This window comes from Triturus cristatus, chromosome 1_1 (genome assembly GCF_964204655.1).
Source record: "Triturus cristatus chromosome 1_1, aTriCri1.1, whole genome shotgun sequence".
NCBI classification, from domain to species: Eukaryota; Metazoa; Chordata; class Amphibia; order Caudata; family Salamandridae; genus Triturus; species Triturus cristatus.
This window is the reverse complement of record NC_140579.1, coordinates 533,520,773-533,537,569: the sequence shown is the minus strand read 5'-3', so window position 1 is coordinate 533,537,569 and position 16,797 is coordinate 533,520,773. Positions and strand designations below refer to the sequence as shown.

At 49.7% G+C, this 16,797-nt stretch overlaps 1 protein-coding gene across 3 annotated transcripts in view; it reads right to left on the bottom strand.

Annotated features, from left to right (window-relative positions):
* The window catches only part of LOC146870559 (uncharacterized), an 88,971-nt gene that overhangs the window by 61,103 nt on the left and 11,071 nt on the right, over positions 1 to 16,797 (bottom strand). The window contains exons 2-3 of one of the 3 annotated variants that reach the window (XM_085599688.1): positions 12,008 to 12,644; positions 5,994 to 6,067 (exon numbers count right to left, since the gene is read on the bottom strand). The exons of the other annotated variants lie outside the window; for them this stretch is intronic. The gene's annotated coding sequence lies outside the window, so the exon portion shown is untranslated. The remainder of the gene's footprint in view (positions 1 to 5,993; positions 6,068 to 12,007; positions 12,645 to 16,797) is intronic. 3 annotated transcript variants of the gene reach the window in all.

The following is a 16,797-nucleotide window of genomic DNA, read 5'->3' as shown; positions in this document are numbered from 1 at the left end:
GGAGACCCGTACCCCTGCTCCCCCCCCTCCCTCTCTGCAACCTCTCCTCCTGGCTGCGGCGCTGCCCCGGCCCCGTGGCTCAGAGACTGGCCTCCGGTCCCGGGGGTGGAGGGGTCCTCACTGCTTCGGGCCGCACATCGGCGGTCGGGGGGTGACGCTGCTGTTTTCCCCCCCCCCCTCCTCCCCCCCTCATCATCGTTTGGGGCCCCGGATCACGCAAGTCGACAGGCGACACCGTGCCCCCCCCCTGGGGGTGACGGAGGGACCGCTCGGGCGAGGTGTCCCCCCTGGAGAGGTGGGCTATGCTCCGGAGGGCTGGCCCTGGCGATTCCCGGCGGCGGTGCCCTTGAGGAACGACCCGCTGCCCGGAGACTGTGGGCTGCGCTGCTGGACCTTGCTTCGCTGGGAGAGGCTCGCGGCCACGACTGAGGCGGGGGATCGGACTCGCTGCCCCGCTGGGGAGCCCGCCGGAGACTGACCGCTGGGGCTGGCCGCGTCGGGCCCTTTCCGGCCGCGGGTTCCCCCCGCCGCCCCCCTGCTGGGCTCCTGTCCGCTCGAGCACCCCCTGACGCTCTGCGGGTGTGACGTTCGCTCGTTGCCCCGATTCACGGACGGCCGCCGCAGATATGGGTAAAGACAAAGCCAACAAGCCAGCGTCCGGGGCCACCCAAACCAGGATGGACAAATTTACGACTTCCGACAAGGGGCCCGGCTCCGCGGCCGCGCCGGCCCCTGCCACGGACCTTGCTGCCATCCTGCAGGCCATCAACTCCTCCCGCGCCTCCCTCGAGGGCATGGTGGGAGAGGTCAAAGTGGACGTTGCTCTTCTCCGACAGGATCTGCGGAATGCCACCGCCCGCATTTCCGAGGCCGAGTCCCGGATCTCCACCGCCGAGGACGACATCCGCCACCTACAGGACCAGGTTCGGGAGTTGACCACCCACTCTAAGGAACTACACCGCCGGGTCGAAGATGCAGAAAATCGCGCCCGGCGCAACAACCTGCGCTTAGTGGGATTTCCGGAGGGAGTTGAATCGGGCCGAGCGGACGACTTCATGGAGCGATGGTTCCGGTCCTGGATGTCGGCGGACAGCCTCTCTCCCTCGTTCGTGGTGGAGAGAGCCCACCGCTCCCTGGCCCCCAGGTGCGCCCCCCCGGCCGTTCATCCTCAAACTTTTGAACTTCCGCGACCGGGACGCCATCCTCCGCGAGGCCCGCTGCCAGGGCGCCCTCCATTACCAGAACCACAAAATCATGATATTTCCGGACTACACCCGCGAAGTCCAAGAGCAACGCCGCTCCTACACGGAGGTGAAACAAAAGATGCGCTCTCTGGGACTCCAATATCAGCTCCAGTTCCCGGCCCGCCTCCGGGTCGTCTTCCAGCACAAGACTCTGTTCTTCGATACCCCGCGGGCAGCCTGGGCCTGGTTGACGGAGGAGCACCCCCTGCAGTGCTCTGGACGCGGCTCGCCTACGGGTATGCGGGGGGGACGAGGAAGGCCCCGGACATCGAAGACCCGTCGGCGGCATCGCACGTTACCCCGGGAGCGCACAGCGGAGGAGGTGATCAACACGCGCTCTGGGAGAAGGTCACGCCGAGGGTCGAGAGCCTCCTCTGCCTCCTCGGCCGCACACGCCAGTCCCGGGGCAGATGGACGGCGGACCGTGCCGCCCCGGCCCACGGGCCCTGCAACTCAGCCGGTCGAATTGGTGGACTCTTCGGACCTCTCTCGCAGCCCCAACATTTGACTTTCTTTGCTTCTTTTAGGGGAGGGGGGCTGGGGATGCCTGGACGGGGGTGGGATGCTCCGTTATCAGTGTTGCTCTTGGCCAGGGCAGGTAACCCAGGTTTGAATTTATCGGTATCAGGGGTCCACTAGCGCTCAAGCCCAAGCGTTTTAGCTTGGTGGTTCTTTCATTTGGTTCGGGCGACAGATGCTTCCGTTTTCGAAGTGTAGGGTGGGGGGGGGGTCTGGGGTTGGTTTGGGGTTGTTTCTTCCCCGTTGGGAAGACTTTGTTGGTGGGGGATGACTCCCTCTTAATTGTTGTACTAAGGCATCATGTGCTGTTTGGCTTGCTCTCCTGCCCGATGTCCCGTTGTCCTTCCTCTCTGGGGACCGGCTCAGCCGCGCCCCTACTGGCCCCCTCTCCTGTCCTAGACCATGGCTGACCCGCCTGTCCCTAGGGCCGCCATGCGCATACTATCCTGGAACGTCAATGGTCTTCTGGACCGTTTTAAACGTATGGCGGTCCTCAAATACGCGCAACGCGCTGAGATCGATGTACTCCTCCTCCAGGAGACTCACCTGTTGGGTAACAACTGCCCCTTCCTTGGCCGCTACGGTTATGACAGGGTATGGCATTCCGGTTTTGCACGGGGATCCCGAGGGGTGGCCATTTTGCTCCACAAGTCCTTCCCCTTTGTCCTGTCCCGGGTGCATTTGGACCCCCAAGGTATGGTAGTGGTGGTTTCTGGCAGTCTGGAGGGGCGACCCCTTACCCTGATGTCCCTTTATGCGGCGCCATCCCTCTCGCAGTCGGCCCTCTCCCACGCAGCGGGTCTCCTCCCGACACTCCCGGCGGGCTCCCTCATTCTCGGCGGAGACTTCAACGCCGTCTACTCGCCTCACCTGGACTCGACGGGCCCGGTCTCCCTGTCCCGCGTCGCCCGCGCAAAACAGCTCTCATCCTGGGCTGAATCGCAGGGCCTCTGCGATGTCTGGCGGATCTGGCACCCGCAGGCACGCCAATACACCCACACATCGGCGGCCCATCACTCCCATGCCCGGATCGACCTCATCTTCGTACCATCCACCGACTGCGCGGGGGTGCGAGATGTACGCATTCTTCCGAGGGGCCTTTCGGACCACTCGCCTGTGCTCCTCGCTCTTGGTCCCCCACCCCTCTCTGCCCGTCCGCTGTGGCGCCTGAACGCCTGGTTCCTCCACGACAAGGCTTTCCGGAAGGCGGTCGGGGGCGAAATCGCCGACTACTACTCCCATAACGAGGGCTCTGTCATCTCACCTGCCGTCTTGTGGGAGGCCGGCAAGGTGACTGTCCGGGGCGCCGCTAAGGGGCATCTGCAGCGCCAACGGCGGGCCCAATCCCAGAAGCTCGCGGAATGCGAAGCCCAAGCCTTGGAATTAGAGCGCGGTCTGGGGGAACTGGACGATGCCGTCCGATCTCGTCGATTGGCCTTCCTGCGGGAAGAGATTCGCCTCCATTCCCTGGAGGCGGCGAAGATTCTATGGCGCTCCTCGGTGGCCCGGGTCTACGGGTGGGGAGACAAAAACGGCGCTCTTCTCCACCGACTGGCGACCTATCCCCGGGCGGGAAGGATCATTCCGGCCATCGCGGACCCAGCGGGTGGTACTCACACAGCCTCGGTGGCGATAGCCAAGGCGTTCGCTGACTATTACTCCCAGCTATACCGCCACAGGCCGTCCACGCTCCCCCTTGAGGAATTGCTGGGGACGACCGCGGTGACACTTACGCGGTTGCAGCCTGAGGTTTCCGAGACCCTTGATTCGCCGATCGAGCTGCAGGAGATCGAGGAGGCCATTGGCCGCTTGGCGCCTGGGAAGACCCCGGGTCCCGACGGGTTCCCCCAGGAGTACTACGCTCACTATCGTGAGATGCTGGCCCCGAGGCTTCGGGACCTCTTTGCAGCCGTGGTGGAAACGGGCTCGTTCCGGCCCGAGACGGACACGGCAACCATAGTTGCCCTCCCCAAGACTCAGCCTCCCTCGCGGTCCTGCTCCGACTATCGGCCGATATCCCTTATCAACACCGAACTCAAAATCTATGCTACGGTCCTGGCACAGCGGTTGCGCCCGTCGCTTGCCTCCTTGGTCCACCCGGATCAATGCGGCTTTATGCCGGAGCGGAGGACCAGACACTGCCTGCGGCGCCTGCATCTTGCGATGGCGCACCGCGGCCGCCTTTCCCCCTATCTGGCCCTCCTCCTGGTTGACTTTGAAAAGGCCTTCGACTCCGTGGGATGGCCGTACTTGGCCGACGTCCTGGAGCGCATGGGTTTCGGCCCCCGGTTCCGTGCCATGGTAGCGGTCCTGTACGCGCACCCGCGGGCCCGGGTGTTGGTCAACGGGGCTCTCTCTCGCCCGTTTCCCATAGGTCGGGGGACGCGCCAGGGTTGTCCGCTCTCGCCCCTCCTTTTTGCGTTGGCCATGGAACCCCTGGCGATGCTGATTCGCGCGGATCCCGTTCTTCGCGGATGGGAATGGCCAGCTGTGGCCCCCGATAAGATTGCCCTCTACGCGGACGATGTCCTCCTCTATCTTTCCGACCCAGCGACCTCGGGGCCCCGGGTCCGCCAGATCCTCCATCGGTTTGGCCAGGCGTCGGGTCTCCATCTGAACCCCAAAAAATCTGTTCTGGTCCCGCTACACCCGTCGCGGGAATGTTTCGACTGGCAATCAGATATTCCCCTCCGGAGACTCTCCTTTAAGTACCTGGGGATCTGGGTCACCCTCCTCCCGGAACTCTGCTGGGCACTCAATGTGGCTCCAGTAGTAAACAAAGCCAGATCAGATATGCTCCGGTGGCAGGCCCTCCCATTGAATCCGCTAGGAAAAGTCGCCTTATATAAGATGATGATCCTCCCCAAGTTTCTTTACATGCTGCAAAACACTCCATGCCCTTTTCCGCGCCCGTGGTTCCGGGACCTGGATAAGATGGTGACCAAATTCCTTTGGGGCGGTGGTCGACCTCGGCTGGCCTTGGACCGCTGCAGGGTCCCCTCCTACGACGGCGGCCTAAGCATGACCAACCTCTACCTCTACTATCTGGCCACCCAACTACTGGTGGTCCACGATTGGTTCTCAGGGGGCTGGGGCGACCCGGCTTATCGACTCGAGGTGAACTGCCTCGGGTTCTCCTCCATCCAAAACATGCTCTATGGCACAACGATCCCCCTGTCGCTCCCCGGCGTCGTGCGGGCTCCCTTTCTCGCGTGGCGTGCGGCCTTGCGACACACCAGATGGTCGGGGACGTCCACGCAACTCACTCCGCTTTGGCACGGGACGTGGCTGCGGGAGGTGGTGGGACTAACGGGCTTTCGGCAGTGGGATCTTCTCGGTATCTCCTGTCTGGGCGATATATGGCGTGGAAGCCGCATGTGTTCCTTCCAGGAGCTTCGGACCCGCTTCTCGCTGCAGCCTTCTCAATTCTACCGCTACCTTCAATTGCGCCACACGGTTCGGGCTCACGTCCCTCTAGATTCCAGACTGCCTTCCCATAGTCCGCCTGAGGCCCAGGTGATGTTGGGGTATCTTGGGAGGGGGGGCATATCCCGCATTTATAAATCCCTAATCAACAATACACCGGTGGATTGGAGCGGGCTAAAGCAGCGATGGGAGGCTTGGGTGGGACCCCTGGATGAGGCGGACTGGAGGGACGCCCTTATGGGCCCTCGGTCGCTTACCACCTCCGCTAGGCTGCGGCTTATCCAACTTTATTACCTCCACACTGCCTATTTGACCCCGGACCGCCTGTATCGTGCGGGCCTCCGCGTGGACGCCTCTTGCACTCGCTGTGGGGAGGTTCCGGCAGATTTTTTCCACATGGTGTGGTCTTGCCCTCGTCTGGGGGACTACTGGGCAGCGATCGAGGCCGATCTAGCGGAGGTCCTGGGTTGGGAGGTCCCCCACGAGCCTAGAATGGCCCTGTTGGGCATCATGGACGGGATGGACGGGTCCCGTAATGAAAAGTACTTCCTCACCACTGCCCTTATGGTGGCCAAGAGGGATATAGCGGCAGTGTGGTCACAGCCAGACCCGTCCAGAGTGGCTACCTGGAGTAAAGGGGTGGATTGGTGTGCGGCTCAGGAGCGGTCGCTATACGCTGCACGGGGCTGCCCAAAAAAATTTCGCAAGATATGGGGGAAATGGTTGGGGGGCCTGTTTTGAAGGGTGGGTGCACAGGGGGGGGGGACGGAGGATGGGAGGGGGCGGGAGGGTTTTTGCACTTGCCTGTTGATGCTTTCCTGATTGCAGATACTGATGCCTTGTTCACTGCACTGCTGTAGATTATTCCTGATATTGTTCTTTATGCCGCAAAACACAATAAAAAGAAGTTTATCAAAAAAAAATTATGAAGTTTAGAAACAGTACATATTTGCACATTTTCGAAATTGGGAATACTCATACTAGCATGAGAATTATCGGTCATTTTTCAAAATGACTTCTTTTTTACACAAAGTCTTTCATTTGGAAGGCAGAAATGCATCAAAAATCAATAGGTAATAACAGTTGCTTTACAAATCTGAATTACTCCAAGTCTCCCAATAAAAATGGTACCTCACTTGTGTGGGTAGACATAGTGCTCACGACGGGAAATGGCTCAAAACCCAACGTGAACACACCACATTTTCACAATGAAAATTTACCCTTTTTTTGCGAAGTGTCTAGCTGTAGTTTTTGAACACTAGCTCTGCCGGCACCTAGTGAAATGTTGCAAACCTATACATTTTTGAAAACTAGACACCCAGGGGAATCCAGGATGGGGTGACTTGACTGCCTCCAACCAGGTTCTGTTACCCAAAATCCCTTGCAAACCTAAAAACATGTCCAAAAAACCACATTTTCCCCACATTTCTGTGGTGGAAAGTTCTGGAATCTGCGTGGATCCACAAATTTCCACCCACCCTGCGTTTCCCAAAGGCTTACGAGAAAAATGTGGTCAAACCTCAATTTCGCAGTGAAAAATGACCCTTTTTTGGCAAAGTGCCTAGCTCTAGTTTTTGAACCCTAGCTCTGCGGGCACCCTGGGAAACCTAGCAAACCTATACATTTGTGAAAACTAGACACCTAGGGGAATCCAGGATGAGGTAACTTGACTGCCTCCCACCAGGGTCTGTTACCCAGAATCCCTTGCAAACCTAAAAAATTGTCAAAGAACCACATTTTCCCAAAATTTCTGTGGTGGAAAGTTCCAAAATCTGCGTGGATCCACAAATTTCCACCCACCCCGCGTTCCCCAAAGTCTTACGAGAAAAATGGTACCTCACTTGTGCAGGTCAGCCTAGTGCCCGCAACAGAAAACGGCACAAAACGCAACGTGGTCACACCTCAATTTCGCTGTGAAAAATGACCCTTTTTTGGCAAAGACTCTAGCTGTAGTTTTTGAACCCTAGCTCTGTGGGCACCTTGGGAAACCTAGCAAACCTATACATTTTTGGAAAATAGACACCCAGGGGAATCCAGGATTGGGTGACTTGACTGCCTCCCACCAGGGTCTGTTACCCAGAATCCCTTGCGAACCTAAAAAGTTGTAAAAAAAAACACATTTTTCCCACATTTCTGTGGTGGAAAGTTCGGGAATCTGCGTGGATCCACAAATTTCCACCCACCCCGCGTTCCCCAAAGTCTTACGAGAAAACCAGTACCTCACTTGTGCGGGTCGGCCTATTGCCCGTGACAGGAAACGGCACAAAACGCAACGTGGTCACACCTAAATTTCGCATTGAAAAATGACCCTTTTTTGGCAATGTGCCTAGCTCATTTTTGCAGGGGATTCTGGGTAAGGAAACGTTGGGGGATCCACGCAAGCCACACCTCCCTGGAAGCCCCCGTGTGTCTAGTTTTCAGAAATGTATGGGTTTGGTAGGTCTCCCTAGATGGCCGCCGAGCACCGGGCCAAAAACTTAGGTGACTCCCCTTGCAAAACTAGGTGGTTTTGAGATAGGCAAATTTGATGTTGCCTCACTACGTTTTGGGCCCTTGCCTGTCGCGGGTACTTGGGCCTCCCACACAAGTGAGGCACCATTTTTACCGGGAGACCTGGGGGAATGCAGGGTGGTGGGAAATTTGTGTGAGCCCAGTGATGCCACAACATTCCCACACAAAAATGTGTGAAAAAAGTGATTTTTTCAGCTAAAATTGAGGTTTGCAGTGGATTCTGGGTAAGGAAACGATGGGGATCCACGCAAGCCATACCTCCCTGGAAGCGCCCGTGTGTCTAGTTTTCAGAAATGTATGTGTTTGGTATGTTTACCTAGATGGCTGCCGAGCACGGGGCCAAAAACCCAGATGACCCCCCTTGCAAAACCAGATCGTTTTGACATAATTAGTTGTTTGTTTCTACAATGTGAGAATTTCGGCACAATATTGCAAGGAAAATGTGACAGACATTTTGAGGTTTGCAGGACATTGTGGATAAAATAACTTTTTGAAATTCACAAGACAGACATCACCATGAACTCCCATGGGTTTACGGCAATATCTACAGTTGGTGGGTTATTCTTACATGGAACGTACACCTTGGCAGAGAAACTAAAAAGACAAAGATTCCTGCACAGCCATCTATTCCTCAAACACACACACATACTGGTTGGATTTGGCATGAGGGCGAGTGATGGTTCAGTATATAAAATTTTATTAACAAGAGATTTCACAAAAATGAAATGCACTGTCAATAATTAAATGGACAAAAAACCGAACCAATGACTCGCAGCTCATGAGCTGTAAAGCCACGGCAAGGCACCAACCGCTTTACAGGCCATTCACACACCTTTCAGACGTGATACACACAAGACCATTCACAGCACCAGGCACAAAAACAACACATTACAACATTCACAAAAAGGGACAAGGTACACCCTGCTTCAGAAAGACAAATATTACTGCACAGCCATCTAATCCTCAAGCACACACACATACTGGTTGGATTTGGCACGAGGGTGAGTGATGGTTCAGTATATACAATTGTATAAGCAAGTGATTTCAGAAAAATGAAATGCACTGTTAATAATTGAAAGGGCGAGAAACTGAACCATTGACTCACAGCTCGTGAGCTGTAAAGCCATGACAAGGCACCAACCACTTTACAGGCCATTCACACACCTTTCATATGTGTGACACATGCAAAACCATTCACACCGCCAGCCGTGGGCCCATCACATTACAACACTCACACCAGCAGACAGCGCCATTCAAGGGCCCATCACTTTCACACGACCACAATCCAGACACAGCAACTACACAGGCTGATGGATTGCGTGGAGTGGCACTCAGCTAGCAGTGTGTGTAGTGACCAGCAGCAAGTCACTACTCACACACAGCCAGCCGAGCGCCAGTCCACGCACATTGCTAGCCGAGTGCCAGTCCGCGCACACCGCTAGCCAAACACCAGTCCACGCACACTGCCAGCCAAGCGCCAGTCCATGCACACCGCTACCCAATCGCAAGTCCAGGCACACTGCCAGCCAATCGCCAATCCACGCACACCGCCAGCCAAGCGCCAGTCCACGCACACCACCAGCCAAGCACCAGTCCACGCACACCGCCAGCCAAGCGCCAGTCCAGGCACACCGCCAGTCAAGCGCCAGTCCACGCACACTGCCAGTCAAGCGCCAGTCCACGCACACTGCCAGTCAAGCACCAGTCCACGCACACCGCCAGCCAAGCACCAGTCCACACACACCAACAGCCAAGCACCAGCCTACACACACCACCATCACATTTAGGATTTTTTTTAGACAAAAATAAAAACACAAACAAATTGTAAATAGATACAAATCTACTAACACAAAATCAGAAACTAAATACATTGCACTAATGCCAACCTTGAAACAGAATCAAATTTGTTAAAGAATACAGACCAGGCAGTTCACTTTACCACTCATGGATGCATGTGGTATGCTCTAAAACAAGCAGGGACACACAGCCCAGGGTTAGAAGGACACTCGGGGCAGTACATACAAGTCTCCTTCCGCATACCTCTTCGCCAACAGACTCTACATCTCCTACTGGGAAAGTCTTTTGAGGGTGTGGGAGGAATGTGATCAGGAAAGTGGCGATCTTTCAATCTAGCAACATCCTCCACCACTCCAACTCTAGGAACACTTGCCTGTTCCACTAAAACAAGGCTGCCTATTACAGACTCCTGAAACTTAGCAAAAGTCATCTTTGACTCAGGACAAGAATCCTGGAACTCAAAAAAAGCATTAAAGGTTGCCAAGGGGAAAAGATGGATAGCCAACTTCTTGTACCAAATATAAGCCTTACGAAGAGCAGTGTAAGGTTCCAACCTCTGATCTACTCTGTCAACACCACCCATGTGCCTATTATAGTCTAAAATGCACACAGGTTTGCGCGCATCAGCAACCTGACCCCAAACAGTCACAGGTGCAGTGCTTTCATCATGGATGGTAGTCAGCATATAGACATCTCTCCTGTCTGAAAACTTCACAGCTAGAAGCTCCTCGCAACGCAACGCACTGCACTGTCCCCGCACAAGCTTTTGACAAACAAGTTCTTTTGGGAAACCTTTACGGTTAGAGCGGATTGTGTCACAAGCAACAGTGTCCACTTTGGCCAATTCCCTGAACAACCGCACACCAGTGTAGAAGTTATCTACATATAAATGGTGGCCTTTGTTAAAAAATCCTCTACCAAGTTCCCAAACAATTTTCACAGTCACTCCAAAAGTGGACGGACAACCATGGGGGTTAATCCTGGATTCCTTACCGGTGTACACCCTGAAATTAGAGACATAGCCAGTCATACTGTCACACAGCATATACAGCTTAATTCCATAGTGTGCCCTCTTACTAGGAATGTATTGCCTAAAAACCAAGCGTCCCTTTAACAACACCAAAGACTCATCCACTGCTATTTCTTTCCCTGGAGCATAGATCTCAGAAAATCGATCAACAAAGTGATCAAGGACAGGCCGAATCTTAAAAAGACGGTCACAATCAGGGTGATCTCGTGTCCACGCTAAACCATTATCGACAAAATGCATCATCCGAAGCAGAACCAAAAATCGATCACGACTCATGACTGCCGGAATTATAGCAGTTGCCATCAAGGGACTAGTGGACCAATATGAAGACATTGATGGCTTCCTTAGCAAGCCCATCAAAAAAGTTAAACCCAAGAACTTCTTAATCTCATCCAGATTTGTGGGAGTCCACCGGGTAGCTCTAGAGTGGGGCTTAAGGCTGGCACTGTTGTCCCTCAAAAACTGTTCGGCATACAAATTAGTCTGCTCAACAATCTCTGTCAAAAATACATCATCCATAAACAACTGAAAAAAATGTATTGGCAAAAAGTTTTCAGTATTCACTCTACACCCTGGAACACCAGTAAAGTCTGGCAATGCTGGCTGCACCATCCCTGGGGCAACCCAGACGTCAGCACTTTCAACAGGAAGTCTTGCAGCCCCAGGCTGCAGTCCAGATGCCTCTTGCCGCACAATACCAACGGGAAGCCTTGCAGTCCCAGATCCCTCTTGCCTCACTACACCAACAGGATTCCTTGCAGCCCCAGGCAGCAGCCCAGATGCCTCTTGCCGCACTATCGGCACATCAATGTCCTCCTCTAACACTGGCACTTCATCCGCACTAAGAGTAGCTTCATCCGCATTGAGAGTAGCTTCATCATCCGATGATGCCAAGTGGAGAGAAAACTCACTGCCTGAATTTTCCCCTCGCACCTCTGCCTCAGAATCAGAGTCAGTCTCTGGACCATGGTCAGAGGAAGGATCAAAAAGCATACCAACAACCTGCTGAGCAGTAATCCTGCGGCTAGCCATTATCCTTACTAAGAAAGGAAACTGCACAAACAAGTCAACAACAACCAACACTGTGCAAAATAAGTAAGTAAAAAAAATGCGTGCCTTTTTCACAAAGATCAATATACTCAAAAACTATACGATTCACTTGCAAGAGACCGCTACACTTGATGCAGCGTAGAACATCAAATTCCCCCTTCGTCACAGACCAACTACTTCAAAATCAAATTCACTCATATACATTCAGTGGTGGGGCCCATAACACCAATACTTACACTCAGTTGATCTGTTTTCCTAGGGAAATAAGCTTCCAAACGCTGACATGAAAGGAATACCTTTACCTTATCCTAAAACACATTGACTTCAAACCTAAGATATCTGTCAGGACTTCAAAGGATCTAGACCTCTCTGTCTGTTCAACATGTCTACAATCAGCAATTACATGTTTACCAAAGGTAAAGGCTATTACCTGGAAAGAAGCTTGGAGATTAAACTACTCCAATATGGCCGACCATGCACGGAGAGTGCAGTTCTAGTCTTCCTCTGCAAACTGAGTTACGTGAGGCACTCGCAATGGAACGTTGATGCACTTCATCTGAACTCTTGACGGAAGCACACGCACCTCAAGTATCTCGTGTTTAGTTAGTTAGTTTAGTCAGGTTATCGTCCGTCGGGCTTTTGGTGGTGAGTTCTACAGTTATTCCAAGTGAGAAACAACTACGAGTTCAGAGCAGTTATTTCTCTTTCGTGTGAATGCTTTCCTTCAGAACTCATGCGCACCTCGCTACTGTGGAGAACGCTACTTCTTGAATCCTGCGTTATTGAAGAAAGACGCTACCTCGTCGAGTGTATAGTGTTTGAGGAGGCGGAAAACTCACAAGACTTCTTCATCCATTCAGTTCAACGGAAATGAATGCTGAAACACATCAGGCAGAGTACTAGTCTCTTGTACCAGAAATCGTAATGGAAAACTAGAAACCAACTGCAGCCAGAGCTAAGTACCCAAATAATGTTTGAGCATTCAGAAGAATAGTTTTATAATTTAATCATTCAAGTAAAGTCTACAATGAGTTAATTCTTATCAACTGATTCCACTCGTTGTACACCTGTGAAGATAGAAAATGAGAAAAAGGTCATAATAGGAATAAGGGTAGGTACACTTAATAACCAGAAATTATAGACAAACAGAGTAGGTGGAAATAAAGATTAACTCAGTGTATGTTTCTTGATTATAACAGAAGTTCATCACACAATAAGAAATTGCTATTTAACGGTAGCAGAACATATGAAGACATTTGAAGAGAAGCAAGACCTAAGGTTATCTTGGTACGTGGGTTGGATCTAGAAGGGAATTAGAGTTAATATAAGACTTGTGTTTAATAACTGTTTTGGGTTACAGAGAAAACGGCCGAGCTGGGAACATTAGGCGAAGAAGAAACAGAAGGCTGGAAGCAGATAACCGCAGGCAGTCTCTTTGTCTTCTTATTTATTTTATCCACTCCCCCTTCCCCCCTTGGGAGGTTCTGCTTGGTATTTATAAAACATTACCTGGAGATCTCCTTGGAGGGGCATCGGGAAAAGGCATCTCTGTTCCTGCGCAAGTACTGGAAGCACCTGACAATATCCCTCTCATAAGGAGATGGATCATTTAGTTGTTTGTAGGTTTAGCTTCACAATCATTTATCTAGTCCTTAAATCCCACTAAATTATCTTCTTAAAATAATCGACACAACACATTTGTCAATTAATCAAATATTCTATATCTAAGAAATATTGCAAGAAACGTTAGAAATTATCATCAGCATTTCAGAGCATCATATTTACCTATTCTGGCGAAAGTCGCCCTCTAAGTCAGTCAGTCAAGAAGAATTTTATTCAGCAAAGTTAGGCCGCAATTCAGTTTCTCAAAGATTCAGGATAACAGCTGTCCAGCAGTGTCACCGTCCTCTCCGTCAGCATAACATCAGGAAATCGAGTTCGTCAAAGAAGAGCAAGACCCAATAGTTCAATTCCCTACCTACTTTTATAATGAAAATAATGTCAAAAAGTATCAAGATCGGGGTTCAGAAAGTCATGATTGGTCAACTTGGGGTCGCGAGGTACAGTTCTCACATAGTCCGCAAAATGAAGTCATCGCACTTGCTGGTTCCGGTTTTTAAATCAAGCATTGTCTTTGGTATTGGCTAGGTTCCCGGAGTGTCCTTGAAGGGTACATGTTCTCCCGGGGTCAGGTCCAGGGCACTGCTGCTGGCGGTGACGCCTGCGCACTGCACCCAGAACCTCGTGTTGTCAGGGCAGTCACGTTTAACGTCTCAATCAGCCATCTTGTTTAGGCCGAAATGGTCAACTTAAGCAAAAGAAACACAAGAACGTAATTAAAACATAGAAATGACTAATAAAATGTTATCCCCTTGCTAATACCCATATGTGTGTGTATTTATCTAGCAGAAGCAACACTCAAAGCGGTTTATACTCACTGAATAAAGCACACATCACAAATACATCACTAAAGCAGCATATAACATGCAATATTCTAATTTTCTACTATTAATATGCGTACTCAAGTTAGTTTACAATTAATATAGCCATGCAAGGTGCAATTCCCACGTGTAATTCTTTCGTTAGTATGATTGATTAATGTTTTCACTGCAAACCAATTATTATGATTACTATTAGTTAATTATTCAGATTAATATAAACATGCCCAATGGGGGGGGGGGGGGGGGGGGTATACAAAATGTTGTACTAACCGCTCCAGCAATCCCCCTTTTGGTGATTATATCATCACACTAATCAAAAATGTTGTATCCCTTTTACGGAAATTTAAATTGATTTCTTGTTTCGTTCATATTTCAGTTTCCCCTGTTTCTTCTCTTTTTGCTGTTTTATACATGCTATCTTTTAACTCTTATAATTCTATTTCTTCAAATTCTCTTTCTTGTTTCTTATCCCTTCTCCTTAAGTTTTCTCTTTTTATTCTTTTCTGATTTGTATTCTTTCTACAACAAATACAACCTAATTTTATTATTAATACTAAGGTAATCACACATGTTAACGGAAATAATATCTTACCTATAAATGTACTACCTAATTTTAGTACAAAATCTTTAATAGCTGATATTTTCTTACCAATCTTCTCCCAGACACCTTCAACCTCCAGTGGTACAATTTCGTCATGCAATTCTGTAATATTCTTAATATAAATTTTCAAATCTCTACTTTCGTCAGGAATGTAAGTACAACAATGTTGAACTTTCAGCATTCCACAGACTCCACCCTCTTTTGCCAATAATATATCAAGGGCAAGTCGGTTTTGCATTACCATAGCACGCATGGCAACCATTTCAGTATTCACCAACAAGAATCCTCCAGCAGTGCTTGTTGACAAGTGATCCACTACTGTTGAAAGTTTTCTAATTTTATTTGCATTCAGAGATATTCCCACTGCGGGTATCAGTGCTCCAAAAATGTCACCCACAATTTCAGTCCAAGATTCTCTCTTGCTACGTGCTAAATAACTACCTAAATTATGTACACCATCTTCTCCTCTATCCATGTGAAAAATCTTTGGAGAATCCAGGCCAACATAACATGTGCCATACCAATGGTCTGGCAAACGATAATATGCCCTGTTCCCACAAATGAAATACAGTCCTGGAAAGACTTGATCTCTTCCACCTTTAAATCCCCATCCTCCCATGATCCGGTATGTATCATGGCACTCACTATTCCCTAGAAAATAATTGTCATACGCCGTCTGATTCCTTCTTATACACAATTTCCCTTTCTGAGGCCAATCTAAAGCCATAGTTGGACTTGTTTCCCCTCTTAAGTGTTTCTCCGTTTCTACATCCCAAACTGTTTTCTCCACTTTCCTTTCTGAAGCCTTTCTTTGCATTTTCAATCTCCTTTCTTCAACCATATCCAAAAATGTCTTCTCCTCTTTCTTTAAACTGCAAGTCAAGTTATTCCTAAATATATATTCTAAGGTTAGTTCATTAGTCTCCAAGAAAAATTCACCTAATACCTTTGCAGGTTTTACCTTGTTTAGTTTGTAAATTGCTGGTACTTGTGAAAATATAGTATCTACATCTGAAAAATAATACTCTAATTTACCTGTTTGATAACATAAACTAGCTATTACACTACATGTTATTCCATATGTTACAGGACGGTGATGATAAGTCACTCCTTCAGATACAGATGCAGGTAATTGCATACAAACGTAGCAATCCCTTACGTCCATTGTTTTTACATATTCATACAATAACTTTGAAAACACATTGTTAGAAAAATCTGTTATTGATCTATCTTTATGTAAATAGTTGTTATCTATTCTAGTTGGAACTACCTTTTGAACTTTCCCTATATTAGTTATGTTATCACTATGTCCTGCTAATGTATCTACAGTAACTTTAAATGAAATTAGTAGAGCAAGTATACTCCACAGAAGCATTAATAATCCTGTACAACAACAACACATTTTGCACCATCTTCTAAGGAAGGTACATCTACTTTTGCTACTTTCTATGTTAGCCATCTTTTCTAAAATGAGCCGTGTCTTTTGACTGAGCCTCTTCTACTTCACAACTAGTTTCTAACCCAAGGCTTCTAAGCACCTACGTGGTTCTACCAGTTTTTGTTTTATTGTTTTTCCATCAGTAACTTCCTTGTCTCATTCAGTTTGGCATCTCATCATCTTTCACTTTCCTTTCGTTTTCAGCATACAGGTTGTCCTGAACATCCGCTTCTTCTCCAATATCGGACAAGATAACTGTCAGGATTTCCGATTCTTCGTCTTCCTCAACCACTTCCGGTACAACCACCTCTGGATTTCCTTGGCTATCTGCCTCTTCCTTCACTTCAGTCAGGGCCACATATGTCCATTCCGGTGATATATACTTCTGGTTAGGTTTTCTTGTTCTTTTGTTTTCTTTGACTACTGTCTGTTCTTCTTCTTTTGATTTCTCCTGACTCATTACTTCATTCACCTGTTCAGCTCTTGGCGAATTTACACGTGTCAGTCGATATCTCAGTCTCTTTATTTTGTTTGGCCACACCTCGTCTTTTGCCGCTCTTTTCAATTTACTCCCCTTTTCATTCTTTTCAGTTCTCCAAGCTCTCTTTCTCAGAACTCGGCCTTCTGGTATTTCATCTTCGCTTTCCTCAGACTCTATTTCAACATGCCTTTTACCTTCAACGAGTTCTTTTTCCACCTCTTCTTTTGTTTTCCCTACTTCTGTCCCTCCTCGTATCTCC